Source organism: Mus caroli, unplaced genomic scaffold, assembly GCF_978045245.1.
Source record: "Mus caroli unplaced genomic scaffold, Mus_caroli_1 scaffold_19, whole genome shotgun sequence".
Lineage (NCBI taxonomy): Eukaryota > Metazoa > Chordata > Mammalia > Rodentia > Muridae > Mus > Mus caroli.
In genome coordinates, this window is record NW_028227274.1 from 81,601,326 (window position 1) to 81,626,165 (window position 24,840).

Below are 24,840 nucleotides of genomic sequence, written 5' to 3' on the forward strand. Positions count from 1 at the left end.
TAATTGATGCTGACTTATAGCTTCAGAGGTTCAGAGCAGTATCATGAAGGCAGGAGCATGGCAGCATCCAGGCACGGATGGTGCAGGCAGAGCTGAGAGTTCTACATCTTTATCTAAAGACTGCTATGAGGAGACTCACTTTCGGGCAGCTAGGATGAGGGTATTAAAGCCCATGCCCACAGTGACACACCTACAAGACTACATCTCTTAGTAGTGCCACTCCCTGGGCCAAGCACATACAAACCATCACAATGGCCCTGGGAGAACAGATGAGCCCTCTGAGGTCTGATGTGAAGTTCTTTAAAGTTTCTTGTGGTCTTTTGGAAGAGCTCACAGAGACTACGGTATTTTGTTTTATGACAGCTATTTCAGCTGTTGGTTACCTGAAAGCCCATGGCAGAGGCCATGAGGTCCACAATGCAAAGACACAAGAAGGAGATGGTACTGTTCCTGCATGGCAAAGTAGACAGTGTAAGACCAATGTCTTTCCTAGGGTGTTGTAGCCCCTGGAACTTCATGTGATGCCTGGGGTCTTCAGAGATGTGACACAATAGAACACAAAAGCCTTCAATCCAGCTCTGTGTTCTGTGGAGGCAGTGCAGAGCAGACTGAACCCCAAAGTGAGCTCAGAGTCAAGGTTTAGTTTGAGCTAAACTGATGCTCTCCAGGTACCCAAGAACTTCAGGGGTGGGTAATATGTGTACTAAGGTAAAAAAAAAACTATGTTGTTGGATGAGGACTCCTGTCACAGTTCCCTACCTCATCTCCTGTGGTCTTCCAGGCTATCACAGTCCTGAGGAACATGCAGAGTTTATTATAAAACCCCAGGTCCTACCTCATGGTTGGAACACAGTCAGCTTTTATGGCCTGGGCTACTGAATCTTGTCTAAATGGGATAATTAAAATGTGTGCATGTTTCCATGTAGTTTGGAGCCTGGGAAAGAAGGTGCCTTTTTTTCTAGATCAATTTCCATAGAGGGAACTGATTGGCATGACCATAGTGACATTGACATCGTGGTTCCATCCTATTCTCTATCTCCCTCCCCTCACAGTCCTTTAGAAAGAATCCTGTTTAGTGATACACACAGGCACCCGTTGTACCCTCTCACATGTTCATTATAGTTTAGGGGTCTAACTCGGGCCATCTGCTCTTTCATAAAAAGTGATAGCTTTTAGATTCCTTTAATGTAGCTACTTATGAAGGATCATAGGTCTGTATAATAATTAGTCTTTTCCTACTAATTGGTGACAACTTGAATCCCCTTTTATCTGAGCATCAAAATGTTTTAAATATTAACTAGGCTTCACAGCCTCTCACTGTGATTTGTGCCATGTATTTGTGGAAGAAACGGGTCAACTGGTCAACCGAAGCAGAGTCAGAGAGGAGATTGTGCGGGATTATGGGACCTGTCACTGCCAGCCACGTACACAGGTCACTGGTGCCTAGACCCAAGGCCAACAGAAAGTGGCTGTTTCTAAACTTCAGGATTGTATTCTATGGAAAAATGCCCTGACTCTAACATGGAGAGTGCTTCCTTTGATTTTTAAAAGTCAAGTCATTTAAGCAACTCATTTGGTATTTTGTTGGTAGAATCCGTCAGTAGTCTGTAGAGAGTAAACCACTTCAGTGCTGGAGCAGTGTTGAATGCACTCTCGTCATGTGCTTAATTTAAATTTGAAATGAGATACATACCAATTGGGTAAATTTATCAACATGTATATCCATCTCACTGCCTGTAGGAGTAGTTATCATCTTAATAAAATGTACTCATGTGCTTATTATGTATATTTGTACTTGATTACCTTAACAAGTTATATTAAAACAATTGTTTAAATTAGTGAAATTTAAATATTGTAATTATTAAAATCATATGCAATTTCTATACAGTCATTAGTTGACATAACACGTATTTTAAGATGAGGTCACTGTTTGCTTAGTGTTTTGTTACATTTGTTGAGTGTTTTCTGGCTCACAGGCTTGGGTGAGTCGATACCAATCATGAGACACTTTAGGGAAATCCAGAAATCAGTCTGAGAGGCTCCACAGAGCTGTATGGGTGACCCACAAAAACCCTGTATCGTGCATACTGGGAATGCTGCTGCTAACATGCATGTTAGGACACTGTGCCCTTCTCTCTGTACCATTTCAAGGCAATGAAATGTCTGTCTGACAGGCCCCGGGGTAGCACTTTGGGATGGGTTAGTCAGTGCCCTAAGAGATATTCTTTTCTCCTTCTCCTTCTACTTTTCCCCTTCCCCTTCCCCTTATCCTCCTCCTCCTCCTTTTCCTCCTCCTCCTCCTCCCCCTTCTCCTCCTTCTTCTTCCTCCTCCTCTTTCTTCTCCTCCTTCTTTCTCCTTCTCTTTCTCCTCTTCCTCCTCCTCCTTTTCCTTCTCCTCCTCCTCCTCTTCCTCCTCCTCCTTCTTTCTTTTCTTCTTCTTCTTCTTCTTCTTCTTCTTCTTCTTCTTCTTCTTCTTCTTCTTCTTCTTCTTCTTCTTCTTCTTCTTCCTCCACCTCTTCTCCTCTTCCTCTTCCTCCTCCTCCTCCTCCTCCTCGTTACATGGTGGGAGGGTGGGTGGATGGATGGATAGATAGATAGATAGATAGATAAATAGATAGATAGATAGATATCAATAAGTCTGCTGCTTGTTGGTCACCTCCAAGGTTAAACTGGCCTTGAGGGGGGTTTTGAGTAGGCCTGCAGAGATGCACATGTGTGGTCTGAGGGTTCATTCTGACTGAACATAAGTAAGTAAATAGACAGACAGACAAATGTTTTAAGACATAAGGGAAAGACCCCCAGTGCTCAGAATGGTCTAATTTTAGGCTGCTTTATCTATATTTCCATTATAGACATATTTCACTATGAAGCATGCTCCTTTTTCTATGTAGCTATTAGTTAAAATTTCTTTAAAAGGTTCCTTACACCCTGGCTAGCCGCCACTTCTGTCTGGTTACATTTGGCTTGTATGGCTTATGGTTTGTATTTCTCAGGAGAGAGACTTTTCTTCCTGGGCAGTTCATCCTTGGCCGTAGACTCTTTTAGCAATGTCAGTTTATACAGAACTGAAGTCAGACAGTAAATAGCAGTTGCAGCGTGTACAAGAGGAAAACTTCTGGATCAAGACGAGTGGTTTGGGATTTCACCTCCCTGTCTCTTTCTGGGCTTGGGTTTTTGCAGGCCTTACAGTAAAGCTAATAGTATTATTTATAGAGTTTTATGAAATGTAAATAAGCAAATGTATCTAATTAGCTCCCATTCAATTCTTGGCTCTGATAGCCACACAGTCAATGTGTCTCAAAAGGGTAATGGCAGAAGATCCGGAGATAGTGAGAAATGCAAATGAGACATTTTCAGGCTAAATAAAGGAGGATGAATTGATGGGGAAGCAAGGTATCAGTGGTTCTGATGAGAATATATTTGTCCACGTAACTGTGCTCTTATCTGACTGTAAACTTCCATAGCTTTACTGAAACCTGTAAGACATCACTCCCAGACATGGCAGCAAAAAGGGAAGGAGACATGCACTCTGTCTTAGTCAGAGTTTTACTGCTGTGAATAGTGGAGACACAATAGACATCATGACCAAGGTAACTCTTATAAGGACAACATTTAATTGGGGTTGGCTTACAGGTTCAGAGGTTCAGTCCAGTATCATCAAGGCAGGAGCATGGCAGCATCCAGGCAGGCACGGTGCAGGAGTAGCTGAGAGTTCTACATCTTCATCTGAAGGCTGCTAGGAGAAGACTGGCTTCCAGGCAATTAGGATGAGGATCTTAAAGCCCACACCCACAGTGACACACCAACTCCAAGGCCACACCTCCAAATAGTGCCATTCCCTGGGCCAAACACATTCAAACCACAGACTCAAATGGCTTCTGCACCAGGAGATTCCCCTTCAGTTCACAGGGACCAAGAGGACTCTGAGGGACTCCTCAAATAACTTAGGGAGAGGAAAACTTAGGAAAGCAAAGAGGCTTGATACATGGTCACTTCAAAGTGTTGGCCATCACTGTGGTGATCTCCACAATGATAAGGCAAGGACTGCGTGAGGTTCCTCCTGCAGCTATAACAAATTAACTGTGAAGACACTGGGTTAAACAGTACATAGTCTGTCTTCGTTATGTTTCCATTGTGCAAAAACACCATGATCTCAAGCAAGTTGTGGGGGGAAATGACTTATTTCAACTCAAAACCCCCAGGTTATATTCTATTACTAAGGAAATAGACCAGGAATGCAAGGCAGGAACATAGAGACAGGAAGCATAGCAAAGACCATGGGAAGGTTCTCTTTACAGACTTGCCAGACTGTTGTCTTATTCTATCCAAGGAAACTTGCCCAGGAATGGCACTGTCCACAGTGAGCCTTCAGTGTATGCCTTCAGCTTACCTACAGGTCAGTTTGATGGAGGTGATTACTCAATTGAGGTTCCCTTCCCCAGATGTGTTTCAGTTTGTGTCAATTTGGAGAAAACAAAACAAAACAAAACAAAAAATAAAACAGCCACTGACATGCAGATCTGCGCTGCTAGGGCTTGGATTCCTTTGTGAGTTCTAGAAAAGATACGTACTATATTCACTAATTCAGCATTCACAGAACCTTATAGAACATATTTGCTCTAAAAAGTGAAAGGTACTGTGTATATTTAGATACACCTATGTACATGTAAATGTACAAATATGTAATTATGTATATATAGTACATGCATATATAAAAATAAGTTTACATCTGTGTATACATATTCATAAATATATGTGCTGATATGTATTCATATGTATGCATACATGTCTGTACACATATGAGCTTATGTATAAATATATGTGCGCATATTAAATGTATCTTTGACTGTTACCTATCAAACTACTGCTGCCAATATGGTGGTGGATCTTTTTATGTATATGATTTTTATGTATATGATTTTCACTTGCTCTTGGGTAGCAATTGGGCGGCTCTTCTCTCCTGGTATTAGCTTTCTTTAGTTGCCATTCATTCTGTATCTAGAGTTGAGGCATCCACGAAACATCCCCGCTCAATGTTAGCATGACTATTGGTATTGCTCTTGTTCAGATCATGTTGATGAGGCTTCATGGATATAGCTTCTCTGACATTTCTAGGAGGTGCAATCTTACAGCACTTCCTGTCCCTCTGTCTCTTATAGTCTTCCTACCTCTTCTCCGGTGATCCTCCCTGAGCCTTAGATGCAAGAACTGTGTAGTTGGTGTTACCGGTTGAGATTGGGTACCACATGGTACCACATGGTCACCTGTTCTCTGTATTGGATCTGTTGGAGCTTGCTGGTTTGCTCTCCGTCAGCTGAAGGGAGATATTTCTCTGATGAACGGTAGGACCTATACTTACCTGTGGGTATAAGAATAAATATTTAGACATTAGTTAGGGATCATGCTGGCTTAGTAAGGCGGTGACTGTAGGTTCTCTAAGATTTGTAATTTCACTAGCCCCATCTGTCAGCTATGTTTCCAGCACCAGGGATGACTTCCCTCCTTTTAAGCAGGCTTTAGGTGAGTGCTGTTGGTCATTATCAAAGAGTGCCTGCCACTTTTATACCCTTAGGGTTCTCATGCTCTCCTGGCCTTTGTTGTAGTTTATAGGCACTACAGCTCTCTTTCATAGAACTATCGGTTGGGTTGCTTTTCTCCATTGATTGCTCAAATGGCATCTTCTGTTTCCATGAGAACTAGTCCTTAGGGAGGAGATGGCAGGTCAGACCTGGCTCGTGTCCTCTGAGTCCTGTGCCCCAAGAGCATGGCATCTTCAGCAGATTTTCAAATTTGGTAGATTACAGGTTATCAAGTGTGTCCTTATGATTCTCTGGAATTCCTTAGTGTCTGTTGTCATGTACCACATTTTGTTTCTAATTTTTTAATAATTTGGATCTCTACTCTCTCTTCTTTTAGTTAGTCTGGCTAAGGGTTTATCAACCTTACTGATATTTTTCTCAAAGAACCAACTCTTCATTATTTTTTTTGTACTATTTTGTTTCTATTCTATTGATTTCAGCCATGAGTTTGTTAATTTGTTTGCTGTCTACGCCTTTGGATGCTATGCCTTCTTTCTGATCTAGAGCTTTGGGGTACGCTGTTAAGTTGATAATATGGGATCTTTCTAGTCTTTAATGTAGGCGTTTAGTGCTATGAACTTTTTCTCTTAGAACCACTGTCATTATGTCCCATAAGTTCAGGTATGTTATGTTTTCATTCATTCTAAAATGTCTTAATGTCTGTTGATCCATTTTTCGTTCATTGCTGTCCTGTTCCGTCTCCCATGAGTTTGTAAACTTTCTGTTGTCGATATCCAGATTTAATGCATCACAGTCAGCGGTCAGATAGAAAGATAGGATGCTTGATGTAGTTTTCTTGTATCCGTTGCGACTTGCTTTGTGTCCACGTATGTGGCCAGTTTTGGAGAAAATTCCATGAGGTGTTGCATTGTGTTCTTTTGAGTTTTGAGTTATGACTTCATTTAGCTCCAGCATTTCTCTGTTAGATTTTTTTGTCTGTCTGATCTTCCTATTGGCAAGGTGAGGTACTGAAGTTGCCCACTCTGTGTGTGGGTAAATACATGGTTTTAAGCTGTCATGGTTTCTTTTATGAACTTGAGTGTCCTTGTGTTTGGTACAGGGATGTTTAAAATCATAATATCCTCTTAGATTTTTCTTTGGTGACTATGTAGGATTCTTCTCCACCGCTTCTGAATTGTTTTGGTTTAAATGTTTTTGTTTGCTTGTATTTTAATTGTTTTCTGGTTTGGTTTGGTTTTAGTTTTGATTTAGGTTTTGGTTTTGGTTTGTTTTAGTTCTGTTTTTGTTTTGGATTTATTTTGGTATTGATTTTCAGGACAACATTGCTGTATGTAGCCTTGGCTGTCCTGGAGTTCATTCTGTAGACCAGGCTGGCCTCGAACTCAGAGATATGCCTCTTCTGCCTCCTAAGTGCTGCGATTAAAGACATATGCCAGCACCACCTGGCTTGGTTTGAAATCTATTTTCTCAGATATGAAAACAGAAGCACCAATTTGTTTTTTGGGTATATTTACTTGTAATATCTTTTTCCATCCATTTACTCTGAGGTGATGTATGCCCTTTATGTTAAGGAGTGTTTTTTGATTACAGTGTAAGGATGAATCATGTTTTCAAATCCGCTCTGTGTAGTCAGGGTTTTTACTGGGTTATTGGGACGACTGATGCTGAGAGATCTCAATGGGCAGTATTTACTGGTGCCTGTTACTTTGTTGCTATGGTGTGGGCACAGCAGGCTGGGCTGGCATCTGCCTAGAGTCTCCACTGAGAAGTTGGGTGCTACTCTAAAGGCTCTGTGTTTAGATGTCCCTTGGTCTTTATCCCTACTAGGTTTTAACATCCTTTGTTTGTTCTGTATGCTTAGTGGTTTGACTATTCTATGCTGTGGGGACCTTCTTTCCTGGTCTAGTCTATTTGGTGTTCAGTATGCTTCTAGTACCTTGATAGGCATCCCCTTCTTTAGGTTAGGAAAATTTTCTTCCTTCAATTTAGTAGAAAATATTTTCTGTGTCTTTGACCTGAGTTTCTTCTCCTTTCTCTAGCCCTATTATTTGTAGATTTGGTCTGGATTCTTAAATGTTTACCATTTCTTTTGACTGAGATATCCATGTCTTCTGCTTTGTCTCTGATGCCAGAGATTCTGGCTTCCATGTCTGTACTCTGTTGGCAAGGCTTACTTCTGAGGTTTTGTTTGACTTTCTAAAGTTTTCATTCTAGTTTTATCTCAGCTTGAGTTTTCTTTAGTGATTTTTTTATTCCTATGTTATGTCTTGAGCAATGTCTTAAGCTTATTTTTTTAAATCATTTTATTCCACTGTGTTTTCATAGACACTATTATGGGATCATTAATTAATTTATTCATATCGACTTTAAGCTCCTTGAGCATATTATAATAGCTATTTTGAAGCCTTTGTCTTGTGTGTTAGCTATATCACATACTGCAGGGCCTGCTGTGGAAGTGCTGCTGGGTTCTGGTGCAGACATATTGTCTTGGGTGTTATTGATTGTGTTCTTGAGCTTCTGTCTAGGCCTCTGGGTTTGTGATGTTTGTGATGGAAGTTTTGGTGTCTGGCCCTGTCTTTGTTGGGTGCCTCTCTGTTTCTTGGTTTCTGTTGTCCTCTCTGAGTCTTAGGAATGAATGTACGCGGATTGTGGGTTACCCGTAGGAAGTGCTCTAACTCCTTTGCCAGGTGTGGTCACTGGGGGTCCCAGATAGAATGTGTTTCTAGGTATTGGGGGCTGACAAGAAGGAATAGGGTTTTCCTAGAGGGGTGAACTGGGAAAATCGTCAAGCAGGAGGCGAATTGGTTCTGCTATCTGATTTAATAGAGTTCCCAGGGAATGGAGGTAGAGTCGGGGACAGAGCCCTGCAAGCAGTCTGCTGCTGACTGGAAATGAAGTTGGGAAATTTACAATGGAAGGCAGGAAGGAGAGGAAAGGAGTCCTATCTGATCCCCAGGCTGGTGTGGCCAGTGGAGTGTGCCTCTGAGTGCTGGCAGCTGACAAAGAGGATGGGGTTGGGGAGGAGAGCTGGGTTTGCTGTGAGCTTCAGGAGAGTTTTCCTGGAATGGAGCCAGAAAGGGAAGACAGACCCTGCAATAGTCCCTAAGGGCTGGGGACGAGACTGGGGGATTTGCAGAGCAGAACAGCTGGGAGAGTGAAGGCTTTCATCTGATTCTCAGGCTTGTACATCCAGTGGCTCCTAGGTAGAGAGTACCTCTTGCTATTGGCTACTGGCAGGAAGGAACAGGAATGGGCTGGGAGTCCAGTGAGAGGGTCCTCAGGAAAGAGGAAAGCCAGGTCCACCTGAAGGAGAGGGAGAGTTCCCAGGGAATGTGGGTAGACAGGGGACAGCCCCTGCAGGTGGTCTGCTACAAAGAGGAGACCCCAGACTGTTTTTTTTATCATTTATGATTCTGTATGAATCTAAGTATAGCTTTTTTCCTATTTCTGGAAAGAATGAGATGGGCATTTTGATTAGGATGGCATTGAATCTGTAAATGTCTTTTGCCCTGATATTAATTCTAACAAACCATGAGAATAGGATGTCTTCCTGTTTCTTTGTGCCTTTCTTCAGAGGTGTAAAGTACACTCACTACAGAGGTCTTTCACTCCTTGGTTAGGGCTACTCCTAGTTATGTTTTCTTTGAGGCTATTGTGAATGGGAGTGTGTCCATGGTCTCCTCTGTGTGTTTGTTGGTGATGTGTCTGGGAGTGTGTCCATGGTCTCCTCTTCTGTGTGTTGGTGATGTGTGTGGGAGTGTGTCCATGGTCTTCTCTGTTGTTTGTTGGTGATGTGTATGGGAGTGTGTCCATGGTCTCCTTCTTTGTGTTCATTGGTGATGTGCAGCCAAGCCATTGATTTGTGCAAGTAGACTGTATTCTTCCATATTCCTTTTGCTGGAATGGTTGTTCATCTCTAGCAATCCTAGTAGAAGTTTTAGAATATCTTATCCTTAGCATCATTTCATTTGCAAATAGAAATAGTTTGATTTCTTCTTCTTCTGTTTATGTCCCTTGAATTTCCTTCTCTTGACTTAATGCTACCACTATTGCTTCAAGCAAATTGTTTGAGAGGAGTGGGGATGGTGGACATCCCTGACTTATTTCTGACTTGAGTACAATTGCTTTCAGTTTTTCCAGTTAGTAGGATGTTGGCTGTGTGTTTCTCATACATAGCTTTTATTAGTTAAAGTAGGTCCCTTCTAGACCTACTCTCTCTAGTACTTTTGTCGGAGAGGCATGCTGGATTTTGTAAAAAATAAAATAAAGTAAAATAAATCTGCATCTACTGCGATGATTGTGTTGTTTTTGTCTTTTAGTTCCCTTATGTGATGTGTTATACTTGCTGTCTTGTATATGTTGAACTATCCCTGCATTTCCAGGATAAACTAAACTTAGTCAATGTCTTAGTCCGGGTTTCTATTCCTGCACAAACACCATGACCAAGAAGCAAGTTGGGGAGGATTTATTCAGCTGTTTATCACAAGAAGTCAGGACTGGAACTCAAGCAGGTCAAGGAGCAGGAGCTGATGCAGAGGCCATGCAGAGATGTTACTTACTGGCTTGCTTCCCCTGGCTTGCTCGACTTGCTTTCGTATAGAACCCAAGACTGCCAACCCAGGGATGTTCTGAGCACTCCCACCCTTGATCACTAATTGAGAAAATGGTTTACAGCTGGATCTCATGGAGGCATTTCCTCAAGGGAGACTCCTTTCTCTGTAATAACTCCAGCTTGTGGCAAGTTGACACACAAAACCAGCCAGTACAGTGAGGATGCATAGAAGAGTGGATCAGACACACATTCAGCTAGACACCAGCAAAGGACTTGCAGGATCTACCTGGGTAGAAAAGTTGGATGTATTGTTGGTAGCTTTTTCAAAAAGAGAGTCTCACTGCTCTCCTCAGAACACCATGGAGGGCATTGTGAAGAGACAGTGACTCATTTTCTACCGGTATATCTAACCAGAGTTTGAATAGAGGCTAATTTAAATAGATAAGTTGAAGCTCTTTTTTAACTTTTGTTTCTTTATGAGATTTCTCTAAATCCTTGAGAAATTTACTCAAGGTAGTTTGCAATATATTAATTTTCCTCATGTGTGTTTCAACACATAACCTGCATGTCATGAAAGTAACATTCTCCAAGATCTTATCGGCGGTTGTTATAACCAATGAATCATTGTTCAGTACAGCCGAAGTGAAAGCAGACTCAAGTGCAGAAGAGAATGCACGAAGAGGTGGTGAGATGACTCCGCAGATAACACTAATTGTTAACTACCATGACGATCCGAGTTCAATTCCCAGGAAACACAAGGTGGAAAGGGAAAACCGACTTCTGCAGGTTGTCTTCTGACTTCCAAACATACACTGTGGCACACACACATGCCCAGTCATGCACATGTGCACACAGAGACACAAATGCTGAATAGGTACATAACATTTAATAAAAATTGCAAAGAGAAATACAGGAAGCTCTTCCTACAGGAGACTGGTTTCACTGGTGGTTTTCAGTAGCACTGTAGGCAGCATGGCCTTGCTTTAGAAGATTGGTGATAATGTTCTGCTTGCTGGAATAACGCCGCCACCAGCTGTGACACTTCCGAACAGTGCTGAAGGTCTGCCCATTGAGCGTTAGTCTAGGGCCCATCCTTCCCTCCAGCTTCAGTCTTCACGGTCTTTTCCTTTCTGTCCTCTGTCTTCAGGGCTCATTTCCCTCCCAGTGCTCTTTGGGTTCATTCATTCATTCACTCATTCATTACTCATTCATTCATTCACTCATTCAGTCACCCATTCTTTCTTTCTTCCTTCCTTTCTCTCTCTCTCTCTCTCTCTCTCTCTCTCTCTCTTTCTTTCTTTCTTTCTTTCTTTCTTTCTTTCTTTCTTTCTCTCTCTCTCTCTCTCTTTCTTTCTCTCTTTCTCTCTCTCTCTTTCTTTCTTTCTTCCTTTCTTTCTTCCTTTCTTTCTCTCACTGAACAGTTGTTTACCACTCCCTAGGAACAGGAACTATCCTGGGATACAGTAACAAACACACACAGGACTTCCTTACATAGTTTTCAATAGCAGAAAGAAGACACTCAATAGATGGGGTGACTAAGTCAGTGAACTGTCAGCTATAGCTGGAGTCTATGGAAGGCGTAAAGACAGGTTTTGTGGAGGATTGACAGGAGGGCTGTTTAGACTGAATATGATAGACTGTGTAGAGACATGGCATTTACAGCCATTTTTTTAAAATCCTATTTTAACCACTTTGTGCTTTTCATTTATTCTTAGAGCTGTATCTTATTTAGTTTACAGATATTTGGAGATTCTTTACAAATGCTTCCACAATACTGATATGGTTTTCCAAATATGGGTAGCACTGTATTTAGTGTGGATTGAACTATAGTAGATTGCTAAGAATTTTAAAATAAAATATCTTAGAAAATATTCTGCATGCAGTTTAAAGTAATCTGTATTTTGCTGTTTGGAGGTAAAGTGTACAGTAATTATTAGTTTTCCTAGATTGGTCAATAGTGCTGTTGAAAAATTCTGTACTTTTACTGATTTTGAGACACCTTATACTAATTATTAATATGTTACATTCAATATATATGTTGTACATATACATATATTTAAATTATATATATATGTATTTGTATATATTCTCTCTATATAATTATATGTATTGAAATCTGTGCATGATTTTGAGTTGGTATTTTCTTTCAATGCTCTAAGTAAAATTAATCCCTTGTTATTACAAACTTACCTTCTTCATTATTGGTGATATGCTTTGTCTCACATTGACTTTTTCTAATAATATAGCCTTGACTATTTTGTTATCTTATTTTTTAAAGTGTTATATTTTCTAACACATCTTTTTACTTTTAGCATATTTGCATCTTTTTTTCAAAAAAATGCATTTCATTTTTTAAAAGTGTATTTGTTTTAAGTAGAGTGCATAAGGTCTTACTTTTTAATTCAATATGATAGCCTCTGCTTTTTTTAAAAAAATTATTTAGGCCATTTACATTTATTTTATCTTAGAACAATTAGGCTTAAGTTAATTATCTTGCAACTTTTAAAAACTTTATTCTGTTTCTGTTTATATTTTTCTGTCTTCCTTGAAATTAAATATATTTGATCATTCCACTTTATCTTCTTTGTTATCTGTCTTCCTTTGTCACAATTTGTGAAAAGGACATTGCACTCTATGTCTGAAATAAAAAAGGTTATCATCTTATCGTTTCTGGTGTTTTCTAATCAAACTATGCTGAGTTTCCCTCCTGGCGCCCTCCTTTCCTGCTCAGGTTTCCTACGGTGGATCGATCGATCAGTGACCTCTGTCTCAGTACTGGTGATGTTCTGATGGAGACAGCCTTTAGAAGTCTGAAAAAGATTTCTTCTGTCTTCTCTTTGGAAGACATATTTTCACTGGCTATGAAAATCTTGGTTGATAACATGCAATTTTTCTCTCGTGTTTCATTTGCATTAATTTGTATATTTGCTTCTTACTTGTCCTCTCCCTCTGGCTAGTTATAAAACGCTCTGCTAGGAAATGGTTTTGAGCAATGATGCTGTACCTTGGGATAATTTTCTTCATGGTTCTTTGCTTGGAGTTCTTTGAGTGCCTTATACTTGCAGATTTGTAGAGTTGTTTCTTCTATCTCTTGAAAAATTTCAGCCAGCAAATTATTCCACATTTCATGGGTACATTTTCCCTTTGAAAGCCATATATTTTCCCATATTTTTTTAAATTTTAATTTCCTTTTTCTTACAGTTCACATTTAGTTACTTTTCCATTAACAGTGTCTAATAGGCTGTCAGTGCAGCCAGCATGTCACCTTTTATCTTACACTGCTGTCTTCATTTCTGCAAGTTAGACGCATCACTTTTACCTCCTTCGTGTCTCCATTTTTTAAAATTTTAATTAAATAATTTATTATTTTTGTTTTAAAATTATGTTTGTGTATTTGTGTGGGTATAGTCACATAGTGAAGGTACCTGGATCAACTGGAGCTGTAATTACAGGAAGTTGTAGATTGCCATATACGGGAATAGAACTCTAGTCCTTCGTAAGAGAAATAGGAGTTCTTAGCCACCAAGTCACCACTCTAGCTTCTTTTTGTTTATTAGATATTTTCTTTATATACATTTCAAATGCTATCCCGAAAGTTCCCTATACCATCCCTCTGCCCTGCTCCTCTACCCACCCAGTCCTGCTTCTTGGCCCTGACATTGCCCTATACTGGGTCATATAAAGTTTGCAATACCAAGGGGCCTCTTTTCCCAGTGATGGCCAACTAGGCCATCTTTGGCTACATATGCAGCTAGAGACACTAGCTCTGGGGGTACTGGTTAGTTCATATTGTTGGTCCACCTATAGGGTTGCTGACCCCTTCAGCTCCTTGGGTAATTTCCCTAGCTTCTCCATTGGGGGACCTGTGTTCCATCTTATAGATGACTGTGAGCATCCACTTCTGTATTTGCCAGGCACTGGATTAGCCTCATATGAGACAGCTATAACAAGGTCCCTTCAGCAAAATCTTTCTGGCATATGCAATAGTGTCTGGGTTTGGTGGCTGATTATGGGATGGATCCCTGGGTGGGGTAGTCTCTGGATGGTCCATCCTTTCGTCTTAGCTCCAAACTTTGTCTCTGTAACTCCTTTCATGGGTATTTTGTTCCCTATTCTAAGGAGGAATGAAGTATCCACCCATTGCACTCTAGCTTCTTATTGTTGTTATGAATGCTGTTATTGCTGGGCAGGGTATGCGTTCCATGGTATCTATGTGGAGGTCGGAGGACACCTTTGTGGAGTCAGTTTTCCCCTTTGACCTTGTGTGTGCTCTCGAGATCAAGCTCAATTACTAACCTTATGCAGCAAGCACTTGACCCACTGAGCCATCTTGCTAGACCCCCGCCTTTTAAACTTTGAAAATACAGAGAGAACATAGGTGGAGAGAAGGCTCTGCAGTTAGGAATGTGCACTGCTCTTGCAGAAGAGCAGAACTCAGTGCTCGGCACCCATCTCAGTGGGCCTGAGACCTCCTGTTATTCTACCTCCAATGGATCTGATACCTTGGCCTTTGTGAGCACATGTCACCCACAGATGCACACACAAACACATAATTAAAAATAATGTAAATCAAAACCTCCTGTCTGAGGACTAACTTTTAGGGTATCAAAAAGTGCCATGAAAGCTTCCAAAGTAAGGAAGCAAAGAACGGCCCTACATAGCTCTGACCTGTATGAAGCACAACAAAAGCATCATAACTCTAAGGGTGCGGTAGTGGCACAGATAGATTTGTGGTAACCATCAATTCTTTAATTGGATTTAAGACCTGCTCACAAGAGGGAAATTAGCCATTACTTTACTAAGGCAGCATAATCCCTGACTACAGTCTAAACATTCGTCCTTAAACCCATAGATAAGTGTGGTCCTTACTCCTCATCATGGAGACTTCTCTGTGCAATAGATGGAGATCATGACAGAAAACCAAAACCAACCAAGAGATGGGAAGTCCATTCCCAAGGGATACATCTATAAAATGACTTTAATGCCCAAGGCATAAGGATCATATCAAAAGAGGAGGCAGTAAGACTGCAAGATCCAGAGAATTGGGAAGTTGGCTGGAATATAGTATTTCTTAGTTATATCACAAGATACATCCATAAACCCTCACCAACAGGACTGTCTAAATATGGGCTGAACAAGAATACCAATAAACATACAACACAGACAGGAGAAAGCCTATGAGACCTCAATCCTACACAAAGAACTGTAGGCAACTAAGGTTGCCGAGTGTGGGAGAAATTGTCTTCCCCAGGAAAGAGCACACCAATTGGTTATCCAATCCCATAGTTTACCCTTAAAATATACAAACAACATTATGCTAACTGAGATGGGTGCATTTGTGTATTTTTGGATATATACATACCATATAGGCAAGTAACCACATTAATGTTTTAAAAAAAGGTCATGAATTTGAAAAACAACAAAGATACACACACACACACACACACACACACGGTACATATATGGGATGGTTCAAATGGATGAAAAGGAAGGGGAATACTGTAATTATATTATAATCTCAAGAATTAAGAAAAAAATTTACGGAAAAACTTTACTATGTATAACACAGCTATAATAAGCACTTAGCGCTGTGCAATTATACCATTTCTGGGTTTGTATTGCTTTCCAGTAGTTGTTTTATATCTTTATTTTAGTGTGTGTACTCCTACTGATTTTTCATGTGATGGTTAACATTGATTGTCAAGTGAACAGGATCTCGAATCACCAAAGAGACTAGCATATGAGTGTGTGATATATGGTGAGACATTCTCTAGATTACGTAGATTGAGGGGAGGAGCTCCCCTAAATGTAGAGAGCATTGTTTCAATGGTTGGGGTCATGAACTACACAAGAAAGACCCATCAGGCTGAGCCCCAGCCTTTTTCCTTACTCTGCCCCTGACTGTGGGATCAGAGTGAGCAGTGCTGTGCAGCCCCACTGCTGTGCTCCCCACAGTGATGGGCTGTACCATCCAGATGGAGTAAGAATGGAACCCTTGAATTCACCTTTGCCTAGCATTTTATCACAGCAACAGGAAAAGCAACACAACACGTATAAGCTGCTCATCGTTGGTTGACTTCTAGACACTTGTGAACTTGACCTTGTTTGGGGCTTCATGTTTTTCTACTTTAAATGTTCTCAAGCCTCCTCTTACTGAGATGCACTTAAGTTATATAGAAAGTTTCTTCTTCTCTGGCTGTATTTCTTAACTTTTTAGAAGAAACTCGAGCATTGTTTAAAATTGGACTTACTATTCTTACATTCCTGTGTCCAGACAATTGAGAATATCTCCACTGTTCATTTTTTTTTTTTTTTTGTGACGGAGTAGGGGTGTCAAATAGGGAAAGTTTACTCTATTTTTCCTTGTATTATTGAAAGTGCTGTTGCCTACATAATATTTCGAGGTAGCAGATACGATCTGTCTGCTTCAAGTGTAGAATGCAAGATATTTTCTTCATTAATCAAGATCGAAGTCATTGCCACGTCAATTTTGACCATTCCCTCAGCTCCTCCACCCCAGAATATTTTCTTCTTGTTTACCTGTTAAACGTCATTCTCCTGAGACAGGCAACCAATAAAAGGTTGCTAAGAACACTGATACAGGCCTGTGCTGGACTGTGTGATTCAGTCCCTGGGTGAATACCCGGGGGGGGGGGTGCAATCACTATGTAGTGATGCACATCCTTGCTTCACTTTTGAAGAAACTGCCAAAGAATTTCCCAGTGTGGAGTCAGTCTCATAGCGCCACCCATGTATCCTGCTTCTTTAGATCTTTGTCAAGGACTGTAGGCTTCAATTTTTAAAACCTACTTTATGGTTCTTACCTGCTTCAACCTCCCTATTAGCCCACCACCCATGTGAGGTAAGGAAAAAGTAGTGAGGTCTGTGGACCTGTTTAGAAATAGTTCTTTGGGGGTGATTCCAATCTTCATAGTCAGCAGTCCAGTCCACTAGCAAACACCAAACGTGAATCATCAGCTGCAGCCCGGTCCACTCGGCAAACACCAAACATGAATCAATAGCAGTGGCTCCATCCAGAAGAAAGTTCAAGGCTCCATGGATCAACAGGAGTCCAAAAAAGCAGCGAGAAGCAGCCAGAACACCACCAGAAGCCTAATGAGGACCAGTAAAGAGTGTCAAGGCAAACCAGTGCAAGAGCGTCACCCACTGTCTGTCAGGTTATACTTATACCCTTTCCAAACACCAGGTGCTCGCCCAGTGTCTGCTCCAGCAAAACATCACATGCCCTTTCATCAGGCAACTTTCAGAAAACACAAGTTTGCTTTAGCAAAACATCCTATCTGAAAAAAGTCACGACACAACTGAGTTTCCAATGAAACTAGAAAGTCCAACTTCAAACGAATTCATCATAAGATTTCTAGTTGCAGCCCTCATGAAGGGAGTAATGTTTTTTTTTAAATTAGATATTTTCTTTATTTACATTTCAAATATTATCCCCTTTCCTGATTTCCCCTCCACAAACCCTCTATCCCCCTCCTTCTCACCAACCCACTCACTCCCATTTACTTGTCCTGGCATTCCCATACACTGAGGCATCAAGCCTTCTCAGGACCAAGGGTCTCTCCTCCCACTGATGTCCAACAAGGCCATCCTCTGCTACATATGCAACTGAAACCATGGGTCCCTCAATTTGTACCCTTTGGTTGGTGGTTTAGTCCCTGGGAGCTCTGTTCCTCCTATGGGGATGCATGCTCTTTCAGTTCCTTTCATCCTTTCTCTAGCTCCTCCATTAGTGACCCCGTGCTCAGTCCAATGGTTGGCTGAGAGCATCCACCTCTGTACTTGTCAGGCACTATCAGAGTCTTTCAGGAGACAGATATATTAGGCTCCTGTCGGCAAGTACTTTTTGGCATCCACAATAGTGTCTGGATTTGGTAACTATATATGGGATGAATCCCTAGGTAAGGCAGTTTCTGGATGGTCATTCAGTCTGTCTCTGCTCAACACTTTGTATCTCTTCCTACGTGTATTTTGTTTCCCCTTCTAAGAAGGACCAAAGTATCCATGCTTTGGTCTTTCTTCTTCTTGAACTTCATGCGGTCTGTTAATTTTATCCTGGGTATTCCGAGCTTCTAGGCTAATATCCACTTATCAGTGAGTGTATACTTATGTGTGTCTTTTTGTGATTGGAAGTGTAAATCAAAACAACCCTGAGATTCCACCTCACACCAGTCAGAATGACTAAGATCAAAAGCTCAGGTGACAACAGAGGTGGAGACAGAGATGCTGGCAAGGATGTGGGGAAAGAGGAACACTCCTTCACTGCTGGTGGGATTGCAAGCTGATACAATCCCTCTGGAAATCAGTTTAGTGGTTCCTCCGAAAACTGGACATAGCATTACTGGAGGACCCAGCTATACCACTCCTGAACAAATACCCAGAAGACGCTTCAACATGCAAGAAGGACACAGGCTCCACTATGTTCATAGCAGCCTTATATATAATATCACGAAGCTGGAAAGAACCCAGATGCCCCTTAACAGAGGAATGGATACAGAAAATGTGGTATATTTATACAATGGAGTACTACTCAGCTATCAAAAACAATAAATTCATGAAATTCCCAGGAAGTAATGTTTTTATAGTGTGGCTTTAGTTTGCATTTCCTTAATGCAACACTGATGACCTTCTCATACACCTGAGATATCTGTAGCTATCTATTGCCTGCTCATTAGTGGGCTATTGGTCTGAGTGTTATTGATGAGTAAGAGGCTTTATCTGTGTAGCCTTCCTGCATTTTTTTTTTAATCTCAGATGTGTCTTGCACAGGTTTCCCCTTAGTCTCTTTCATTTTTACACTGAAGCAATGGTCATATAAAGGAAAGAATGTTGAGCTCTTTGTGAGGTTCAGTGTTTGCATCCTCATGTTTCTGATGACAAGCACCTTCACCAAGCTCAACTTGTTTCCTCACCTCTACAGACAAACACTGCAGGGGCCTCCAGGTCTTCCTGCACACAGCTTTAGTCTCTCAAAATCTGTTGGCAATTCTGACTGTCTTTGTCCCCCTAACATCACTTTGTGTCTTCCACCCAGGGCATATCATTCTCTTGGTTTCTGCTTTGCATTATGTCCTGCAAACTCTCTAGGCAAAAATCCAGAGCTGCCCCAGAGAGATCAGCTCCCACGTTTCTGTCTCTCAGGGAACTGTTCTCAGAGATATCTCAGAGATAGACAGGTAGACCCTGATATCTGTTTTCTTTAAAGTTATTTTAGAGGTGTTTTATGCCCTCTAACCTAATTTACTTTTTCATTATTTCAGGTGAGAAGACAAATCAGGTCTCTGTAACTTTATTGCAGCCTGAAGTGACATTGATGTCAAGAGCAACATCCTGGCTGAGAGCTAAATGTAGGAAGGAAGACAGTCTATGGAGGTTCACGGGGGATGGCTTCTAGAAGGAGCTACCCCAGGTCTAGGAGGACTTGACCTCTCAGAGAGCTGCAAGTGGGGCAGTATGCTGTGGTTCAGAAGAGGAGAAAAGCAATCAAGTCACGTGACTCTAGTGTGGAGGTTGGAAGAGTGGTGGCGGTGGTGGTTCTTCTTGTTGTGGTGGTGATGTGCTTAGGGTAAGAGAGCACATATTTCCTGATTGTGTGTTGAAGAGTTGGAACTTTCTGACTCTCTTAGATCAACATAATTGCGGAGTACCCAGTGACTCAACTATCTTTTGCTTAATAAATTCCCTGTGGCAGATAGGCTGCTGGTCTGCTGGATCTCCTGTGACATACAAAGGGCATTGTGACTCCTGCTCTCTAGCCACACTTGACCTTGTTCTGTTCCTGGTGTTACATGCCCAATGGCTCCATCTTGGTCCTTTGACAGTCTTCACCAATGTTTGGCCTCCCTCAATTCACCTCAACGTGTTGCTCCTACTTCCCAGATAACCCAAGCTTTTATAATGCACAGGCATTAGTGAACAAAGGGAGTCCAGTGAGTAATAAAATATTTGCCATCCTCATCCACCCTCTCACTCAAATACATACTATATAATGTGATGGGGTAGGCACACATATGCACACCAATACACATTGCATGACATCCTCACTCACACCCAGATACACACTATTCACCATGATGGGGTGGACACACAGATGCATGCCAATACACACTGATGGGAAATCTAGACTTAGACTAAAGTAAAGGCCAAAATAATGTAGTAAACCCTTGCTTGCCCTCTCCAGAGGAACATTTCACTGGAGAAGCATAAATGGTGTATAGATTGGGGGCTCCTAACAGGGACAGGATTGCTTTCCCTCCTGGAACTTTCTATAGCTCCAGTAGGCTAATTGGGCATTTGGAAATTTGTAAGGGACTGAAAATATTTATAACTATAGGAATTATTATTATTGTTATTCTAATGCATGCTTTCTGTTACCTCTCCTGGGGAGAAAATTGGTAGGTACTCGGTCTGTGGAGCAGAAAGGAATGTACCCTGACAAGGTGTTTTTGTGGGTTTGTTTTCTTTGGTGTGCAATCATGAAGACTGCTCCTTAATGGTCTCCTGGTGGGTTACAAGATCCCAGGCTGTAATTGTGCCGTCTCGGCTTGGAAAATTTTATCCCTGTCAATTTCGTCCCTTCGGTTATATTTTACTAATAAAAATGTCAATACACAACACTCACTTTGTTGGTGCCTTTCCCTTCCATCCCAAGCTTGTATCTCATCACCGTTCACAACTATCTGCTGGACCTTTGAAACTTGCAGACAGAGCTCTGCTTCATGTCTTTAGATTGGAATAGAAGCCAGTAAGGTACCTCTTACTGATTAACAATTTCCTGGGGCTTACTGGAAGTCAAAGACAATGGAGACATCATGTTTTCCCTACAACATTGTAGCCACGTCCAAACATCTGTCAATTTAGTAGTCATTAGTTAGATACATAGTCTTTCGTAAACTCAAAATGCTACAATGTAACTTTTCCAGCAGAGGGAGTGTCCTGCTGAAGACCTTCAAGCACAGACCCGCCTCCTTCTATGGGCTGTGCCCACTTAGCCCCTTAAGTTGGTAGCCGATCCAGGGTTGCATGGAGACCCCGCAGAGACTGTGATTTAAGTGACCTGGTGCTTCCACGAAACAGCTGTATGAAGGGTAGTGATGAGGTGTAAGGGAAATAAAGAAAGGGGAGATGAGGGAAAGGAAAGAAAGGGAGAGAGGGATTATACTATGAGCAGAGAGTCATCTAAACACTACGTAGTCTAGTGACTTGCATATACTGAGAGAGAAGCTGTAATTCTTATAAGTCTGGCCATGGGAAACTCCCTTAAGCACCTTGTGAAAAACAGGCTTCTCTCCATCCAGTTTACCCAGGTTTGTTCCTTTCAGTCCTTAAGAATAACTAAGTCTATAAATACCCGCCTGCCTTCTGGGCTCTTAATCACAGTAACTCACATCACCCCCTGACCCCACCGCCTCCATGGAAAGCCATTTCTCTCTTGCCCCCCAGCAAAGAAGAAACTTTACAAGCCCATCTGTTGAAATCCTGTCTGTTTCCACTGGCTGTCCATTCTCGGAGGGGTCAGTGGGCAAGATTTACTGTTGCGCAGCCTGAGATCCATGTACACCTGTATCCTGGGCTGTGAGCCCCGTGGCCACCTGTTTACTGCTCTGCTCAGCTGGGTTCCCTTTGGAGGTCGGTAGGTGGTCCTTCTGTTTCCTTTATTTTGTCTGTGTCCGTTTACTGTCCTAACATATTCGAGTCTGAACAACTAATGAAATTAACAATCAAAATGCTCACCGATTAAAATGTCTGATGGAATCTCATTCATTAAAATTACATCACCATAGCAAGCCAGCACTTAAGAGGGGCACTACTCAGCCCCAGTGCAGTTTGCTCCAGAACCTTCTACATATAGAAATTTCCAGTCTTTCCTTCCTCAATGACCAAAAGGAGTAGTGCACAATCATACAGTCATGAGGCTTTTTTTTCTTCCCCACAGTGGACCAAGTCTATGGGAAACACGTTGACACCTCTCAGGCTGAGGAACAGATGCTAATCTGAGTCAAGGAGGTATTAAGCCCCACTGCCCTTGTCAGCTATGGGCATGAAGACCCTGTATGGGCATAAAGTCCCTGGACCTGCCTGTTCCATTCACACAGATTCAGCAATGAGGGCTTCCTTCAGGTTGAGCACATACATTCAAATCTGGATGCCTGGAACCCAGCTCTTCCTATGCCATGAACCCGTGTTCTCAGAGTTACCCCAACACGTCTCTTCCCACCCTTAAATCTATGCAAATGATGTCTAGCAAACAGCTTTGCCTGCTGTTTGTCCTCTTGGCTGTTATTCTGAAGTCTTGTTATACTACAATACACTGGTCATAGTCCCCTTACCCACCCAGTGACCAAATGTGTCACTTTACCTGTACAAAGGAGACTTTGCAAATATCCCGAGAGCCTTGAGATGGGGAGATTACTCTGGGCTGTCTACACTGGCACCATCTAATCTTTATGTGAGGAAGGCAGGCTAAAGGTCAGGTAGAAGACTCAGGTCAAAGTCAGGCATATAACAATGGAAGCAAGAAAGGAGGGGGGCACAGCAGCAGAGGATGGAGGGGAGGAGGGAGGAGGCAGGAGAAGGGAAGGGGGAGGGAGAGAGGAGGGAAGATGTGGAGCTGCTGGCCTTGTAGACAACGATTTCCAAGCACCACTGCTAACAGCCACAGGTTCAGGACTCCAGCTCTTTAGAACAGCCAGCCTTGCGATCCACTTGTACAGTTTTGTCCATGGTAATATTTACAGTTTGCCATAGAAAGCAAGTGGGACTTTACATTCTCTCTTCTTGTAACCTAAGGATAATCCCTGGTCTCCTCACACCGAGCTTTTCTCTGATGTTCTAGTCTGGAGTGCCGACTCTCCTCAGAAGCATGTACATCTGGTGTCAGGTGCTTCTGACAGGCAAACTGAGAACTAACCTCGCCCTTTCTCTTCACCGGCCCCTGGGAATTCCTTAAATCCAAGTTCTACCCAGCTTCTCCATGCCTCTGTGCTCCACACCTGATTGCTGCTTCGGACAGGAGGCATGGAGTGTTTGGTCTCATCTGTGTCCTGGGTCACATCTTTCTCACACCTTCCCTGGACATGACATGAGGCATGTCCCATCAGACGGCAGGACTATCAGCCTGGCACCGGGGCTTTCTCCCCAGGACAGCTGACTGGTAGGCAGGGTGGGGTTCACCTTGTTTGCCACAGTCACCCCTTCCACCACCACCCTCACAGGCAGCAGCAGCAGCAGGATCTTAAAGAGCCCAGTTCTGAGTTTAGTTTTCTAGCCTTGTTTTTTTATTTCAGTGATTAATATTAATAAATACCTACTTTCCTTCCTGAGAAATTCTTAGCACTTTGTTTGAAAGATAAAGAACCTATTTTGCATGAAAGCTTAAAGTATCCAAATTTCCAACCTCTTTTCTTTACTAAAGATATGTTAAAGTGTGTGTGTGTGTATGTGTGTGTGTGTGTGTGTGTGTGTGTGTGAGAGAGAGAGAGAGAGAGAGACAGAGACAGAGACAGAGAGAACAAAATTGCCCAACACTTCAAGCAGAAATCAAGAGGGAAGGGTCACACTGTAGTCTGTGTGCCTGCGAATGTATTAAGGACTGCGCGCAGTTTCACTGACACAGGTGTTGAACAGCGAACTTCCCACAGAAAGGCCACAAAACCAGAACCACAGTTAGTTTAAAATAATTCAATTAAGTGAAAAATCACTCTATAAATAAACGTATTGGAATGTCCAATGGCACACCAGAGCTGTGATGAATTGGGTGTTTCCATATCAAAATTAACCCAGTTTTTAGCATGTGCATTATTACAATGTGGGCATGTCTGGGTTCATGATGCTCATTTTTTAAACCATATTAAATATATGTTCCATTAAACCAACTACTATGCATATGCATAGTCTCTGTAGTAATATAATTTATATAGGGGAGAGCATAAAAACATATGTCCTTTTAAGATTATGTTGATTTAAAAAAATGTGTACCACCATCTCTACTCTGAACGCATTCATTTACGGACATATAAATTTTCTTTGCTGTTATGGCTTCCGCAGGCCCCACAACCTACGCAGGGTTTTCTGGAAACAAAGTGCAGGGTTTTGTTATTTAACTTCTTTCTTTGGGGAGGGGGGGTGGGCAGCAATGTAGCCTGGACTCTTGCCTTTGACAAGTTGCCTCTCCTACCCTGCAGCAGCCAGGGCGTCTCTTTTCTCTTTCACCGCGGCGGCTCTGAGGCTCCTCACTGGCCTTCAATAAGGACACTGTGTGCTGTGGAGCAGCTGCGCAAGGCTTCACAAATGCTGGCTGACAAGAAGTGACAGCCCTGTATATCTCTCACTGGCATTGACAGCTGACAGATGGATACCACTCACACACAGAAGAAAAGCCCCCGGGACGATTCGCCAGCATTACTCTCTGTTCACAGGGCCACATGTGATTGAGTGCTGCTCAGAATAATAAACCCGGTGGATGGCTGCAGAGCCGACTCCCATACAACACACAGGGCTTGTCCCTACTCTAAAACGTGAACAAATACATACACTGAAGCTCTGTCTTGTGGGTTATTTTCTGTCTGTTTTTGTTTAGAAATGAAAACAAAAAGCGACGAGAGGCAGAAGAAAGGAGAGAGATGCCAGCATTTGTGAGGAGACTTGTCCGGGAGTGTAGGACATAATCCACACGGAGCGGCAGCCAGACCCCTGCGTGGGCTTTGCGCGATACCGCCATCACCCCTC